This window comes from Heteronotia binoei, chromosome 7 (assembly GCF_032191835.1).
Source record: "Heteronotia binoei isolate CCM8104 ecotype False Entrance Well chromosome 7, APGP_CSIRO_Hbin_v1, whole genome shotgun sequence".
NCBI lineage: Eukaryota > Metazoa > Chordata > Lepidosauria > Squamata > Gekkonidae > Heteronotia > Heteronotia binoei.
The window spans coordinates 40419423-40425528 of record NC_083229.1 but is presented as its reverse complement, the minus strand read 5'-3'; positions in this window follow the sequence as shown (position 1 = coordinate 40425528).

Sequence of the window (6106 nt, the reverse complement as noted above, 5' to 3'; positions counted from 1 at the left end):
TTCAACAAAAGTTCTTCCATTAACTATTTTTTTGTTTATTCCATAACAGGTGATATGTGTTTTTACATAAGTAGGCTTAGAAGTAATTTCTGAATTTAAGTATATCTGTTTTAATTGGGTGGAGGGGGAATTTTACAATTATACTTTTGCACCTCCTGTTTTCTAGAAGAGAAAAACCTTATATGCTTAATCTCCTTTGAAAAAATATATTGCATTCCATGGAAGGATAGTGGTGTAGTATACCCCTACCTCAGAAGCTAAGCAGGATAGGTACTTGGGAGACCACCCCCCAAGGAAGACTCTGCAGAGGAAGGCAATGGCGAAACACTTCTGCTTCTCACTTGCCTTGAAAGCCCCTTGCTGGGATTGCCATAAGTCATCTGCAACTTGATGGCACTTCTCTTACACGCACTCTCTGCATTATATAAAGAATGAGCTCCACCATCTTAGATAGTCTCATACCCAGATTTTAAAGCACTTTAAGTTTCCTACTGGCATGATCTCTTGGGGAGGGGGCATAAACACAGGATGAGATGTGCCCCTTTCTTAACTACTGCTCTGTACCAACCAAACAAGTTTGCTTTCACCCTCATTTATGTTTAAAATCAGCAAAGACTTTGGCAATCAGGACCTATTTGGGATCCCACATTGTCAATAGGATCCTGGCACCCAATGTTATTTAAATTCCGTAGCACCTTGTAGAATCAAAGTGTGTGATGATGAGCAGCAACAGTTCTCTTCATTTAGTTCACTGTATGTGCTGTAAATAAGAACGGACTTGCTCATACAACACTGAAGCCGACAATGAAGTGGCCTTGCATTTGCTTAGGAATGTAGGAATCAGGCCATCAATTCATCTAAGTTCTGTGCTGCCTGGCCTAATTAACAGTTCTCCATGGTTTCAACAAAATATTTTTCCTGATTGTTACTGCCAGATTGTCCTTTAGGTACATATGTGCTATCAACTTGCAACTGACTTATTACAATCCTAGCAAGGGGATTTCATGTTAGAAGCAAAGATGGTTTGCCATCGCCTTCCTCTGCCTTGGAGGTCTCCCAGCCAAGTATCAGCCCTGTTTAGCTTCCATGATCTGATGAAATCAGGCTATACCATGCTGTCTTCCCTCCAGAGGTCCCTTAGCTGTGGTACCTGGAATTGATTGTGAGACTTCATTATGCAAAGTGCATGCTCTGCCTGAGCTACGGTCCCCAAATATGCACACTGTTCATACCTAACTTGCATGCATTTGTATGCAACTAGGTTCCACTCTGCCACAAAAGATGGTTGGTCCATGACCTTGTTCTAACAGTGCTTTCACAAAGGCTTCTAACTAAAATCATTTCACAAGCCAGGGTATGAGCTTTCAGCTTTCTTCCTTATGCATCATGCAGTGCAATAAGTAGAGTCCAAACGTTTCAAAAGCAATGTCTACCTGTGAAGAAGCTGCCATTCTGGCAAATAAAATGGCAACAGGGAGACTAAGCCAGACATGCTCGGAATACACCAGATCTCAGTATCACTGCCAGCATATCAGGGATTTGCCCTGGACTCAGTTGGTCACTGTGCAGGTCTGGAAAATTATAACAGGCATAAAACATGCTGGTTTTCTCTATACATCTGGTCTCAGCAGTGCAGCCATTGCCTTGGTTGCTTGGGGAGAGGTCAGGCCCAGGTTGACCAGCAAAATGGTCTGGAGTGCTGCTGTTGCTGGAGGAGTGTTTGCCAACACACCCATTTTTCAGTCTCCTATACTGGAATTCCCATTATCACCAACATAAAAATGGTAGCTACAGAACAGGTGAAGTCAAAGAACTTATTAAGATAAATAAGCCTGAAACAGCAAATATTTACCAAAGAGAAGAAATTCTATGAATACAAGCCTTCATGATAGAAATGTCATTCAAGACTCAATCCTGTTTTCCACATATACGTTCCACGAAGAAAAAACATTTTATGAGTACCTAGCTGTAATCAGAGGGAGAATGCTGTTTTTAAAAGCTGTCAGAGGGGGACACTGTTGGTCATGGGGGGAAAGAGATCACACAACTTGACATAATTCAAGGGCATCTTCTCCTACCCCAGCACTGAAGTCAGTTTACCCAGTATTTAATACCCAAGGAAATGTACAGAAATCAATGGTCACTCTTGTTATTAGCCTGATACATCTTAGTACCTGTACAGTACATCCCATTGATTCCAATAGGGTACAAAGACAGTGAATGGGAGGATCACGCTAAGAATTTGCCACAGCAATATCCTGACTTTGAAAAAGCTGGTCTTTTTGATGCATGCCGTGGCAATCACACAGCCCCCACCCTGCCGCCAGGAGAGACACAGGCCACATGCACACAAAAGAATTCAGACTGCTCTGCACGTGCGGGGTGCATGCATTGCGCAACCTACCTGTTCTGACAGTTGGAAAAACTGCCCTGCATGCAATTTACAGATTTGCTACCAGGAACTTCCTATTTAATCTGGTTCCAGTCCTTACTAAAATAAGGTGAGTACGAGTGGGATTTGGGGACAGATGTGCATGTGGGATCACGCACATTAAATCCAGAGGGGGGACGTGGCTAAGTCAAGCCATATCTCTTGTGTGATCACACCCATTGCTAAGCATGATTAAGTCCCACTGAAATTAATGTAAACAGCTGGCTTTTCACTTGTGCCCTCTGGATCTAGGACAAGGCATGCATACTTTTCAGGATGGCCAAGAGATACCAAAGGTCCTCAGACAAAGATTCCCTCTGTCCCCACAAAGAGAGAAAGAGAGAGAGAGACTGATTCAGCAACACTTAAACATGAAACATAATGTCTTTCTAGGTTCACTAATTCTCTCACTTTAACCCTCTGCATAATTAGAAAAACATAAGCAAGTGTTCTTCCCGCAGCAAGACAGTATTTGCTGCAATTTCATGTTCAGTAAAGCTTTAAAAGGAGTAATTTTGTATTCTTAGAAAAGCCTCTAGCTGTCACTGAAGTCCCAAAAAATCATACAAATTGATGTCCCTTCCTTTTGTAGTGACACAAAACGAGGCAGGTAGACTGTCTGGATTCTCAGGCTCTTGGAGCACTCATGTATAAGCTGCTCTGTACCTCTTGCCCTCTTCTCCCCTTTTGGCAATCCATGCTGTGACATCACATGCATGCGACCTCCATTGCTGAACAAAACACTTACCTCACCTGAGACAATTATACTATCATTTCAACAGAGGAAACAGTGGCATGTTGCATTCCTTTGTGTGGAAAGATGTACCATCTCCACTGAAATAATTCTAGTGCAGACTACCATGACATACAACGATTGTGAATACTGTGTTCTTTTCCCCCCACTAAACAATTGTTTATTTAATAAAACTGTTTTTCAGGTTGTATACAAATGAGCATAATTCATAATCCATGTATTTATCCACAGAACAGGATGCATATAAAATACAACTTTTTAATCAATGTTTTCCACATTTTTTCTGTTTATTGATATTTCCCTATTAAGCGAAAGTTGGCAAATCCATAAATATAGTTTCTGCTCTAGCATAGTCCTTAGGTATCTTAAAAGTTACCACTAACAATGTCATGAGAATATAAAATGATGTAAAGTGAGAGATTTGAAAATTAGATTTTATAAGCAATTCCTGTTTCAAGCTGACAAAACATTTTCAGAATTATAGCCAACATTCAGTTAAGATAATGTTACCAGTTAACCCATAACAGAGCATAAAAAGCAGCTGTTGCTTGGGGGGAAATGTTTAATAATAATAGTCAATACATGTAGTATCAACCAATAAAAGCGTACTGTAAAAATGTCCTGGATATTAAATTTACCTCAGATGAGTTTGGAGTTGTAAGTATTTGGGGAACAGCCCAACAAAGGTGGTCTCCTAACACAAGTCTTGTTGAAATTAATGCAGAAGAATATGCAAAGCCTTCCTGCAGAGCTGTGGCCTTGCAATGCAGTGAGGTAGACAATAAAATATGAATTCTCCATTCATAAACACAGAGTTTTCTATTGTCCCATAATATTTTTAAAGAAAATGATAACATTACATACAAAATGAAATATCTGATTATTGCTTCAACCTGTACAACTCAAACAGAATGTTCATTTTTTTTAAAAAAAGAACCACCCAACATTAGACTTTTAAACAATTTGAGTGCATAAAATGTTCTAGGCATTAAGAAAAACAGAAACGCATGTTGTTCCCCCTCCATTTTTGCACTTCTCAGTCTTGTTTAAATAAACAAATATTTACAGCTTTAATATGAACAACAGTGCATCTGAACCAAACAAAAAATGTGCATTTTAATTTTTTGCTCCTGGCCAAGGCTTTCCTTTATTATTAGCATCTTTATATTATTATTTTATTATTTATTATTATACCCATTCTTCTTTTCCCCCAGCCATTTTGCAGCTCAATGAAACCAGATAGTCTGAAAAGCGCTAAGATTTCTCTAGAGGGGAGGAAACTCCTAATGGGTCTCAGGAATGCTCAGAAGTGCATTTTTTTCATGTAAAGTCATATCCATGGAAGGCTGGGAAGGAAGGCAACGTTCAGTGACATGCTTTTTCAGCATAACATTTGCTTATATAGTAATATTGCAGTCCTCTGCAGAGGTGTGTGCCTGCCTCCCCCGTCTTTCCTGAAGTTTATTAGCTACCTGGAGGCTTCCTTCAAATTAAAAGATGCTTCCAAGCCGATCTACACCCACCTTGTTTGTGTTCTGCGTGTTTTGTAGTACTTGACTCTTTTCTCAGCTTTTCATTACTAGGATTTAAAGCCAAACCTCGCTGGTAATTACAACCTGCAGTCCTGCTTTCTGTGTGTGGGAGGAGGGGGCATTCAGGCTGTTTTCAAGCAGGCAATCTTAAAGAAAGGAAAATAAGCTTTTTGTAAAGCAAAATGTTCTGTGCTTGCACTCTCTCTCCCAAGGCTTTCCTTAAAGGGAGCCTAGATTCTCCGATAAATTCTGAGAAACTGACTCAGCACTGAAATGGATGCCTTTGGCCTTCTCTTTCCCACAAGGATTCTGGGAGCTCCCGTCTGTCTAATTGCTTCCCTCGTCATAATATAGGCCTGGGACTAAACAGGTGCGTCTGCCCCCCTCACACCTTAATCATGGGTAGAAAAAGCATTCAAATTCGGACCAGAAGATAAGCGAGCCTCTGACGCACACGCTCGTGGCGCGCACATGTGAACAGACCGATGCAGCGCGCAAAGAGCTCTCACTTCCTATCCCGGGGAGCGAGTCTCGCTTGTGAAAACGACTATTATACTTGTAATAACTCCTGCGCCCCGCTATTCGCCATAATGCGGCGGAGGCCCTCTCCTGTGGGGTGTGACAAATACAGAGCGGTTTCCTCCGTTACTCCAAGACCCCAGGCTTGATAATCCTGCATTCCCCCACCCCCCGGAAACTGCTTCTAGCTGGTTTATGAGAAAGCCTTGGCCACTAGCTCCCGCGCCTCCCTCACCGCTCCACGTGCTTCTTCAGCACCTTCGCCTTTGCCTTGCGCAACAGCTCTAAACTCAGGGTATGGCTCTTTCCTTCCTATTACTTACAAGCTGAGGTCACGAGACTGACTGGAAACCCACCCTCACCTCAAACTGGTCTTCTTCAGCCGGAAAGAATGAGGAGCTTCGAGGCGCTTGCGGCTCACCCACGTCTTTGAGCCCCGCCTGCCGGGGCGCACGCGCACCCTATTTGGCGCCAAGCTCCTCGCGAGAGGATACGTCGGTTGTGCCTTACTGAAGGCCGCCGGTAGATCAACTAAAGCTTCTCCTACCCAGACGTTTAAACTGTTTAAGTTCCAGGCGGCCCAAGCCTCCTCTTATGTTTATTGCAATAGGGTTACTCCTCTGCCAATACTCCCCAGGAGGAGGAGCCTAAATTCTCCACCCCATTGGACAACCTAGGGGCAGGGAAGTGGTGCGCAGGCGCATTTGTGGCTAGCCCCCTTCATTTCCCCTTCCCGCGCGAATTCTCCCGGCAGTAAATAGAGCGCGCGCTCTCTCCCGCGAGCGCCCCCTGGCGCGCGTCCCTCCCTGTCTCCGCCACGTGCTCCCTTTTCTGGCTTCGCGCTCTCGCTGCTGGGGCCAGCCCTCGACG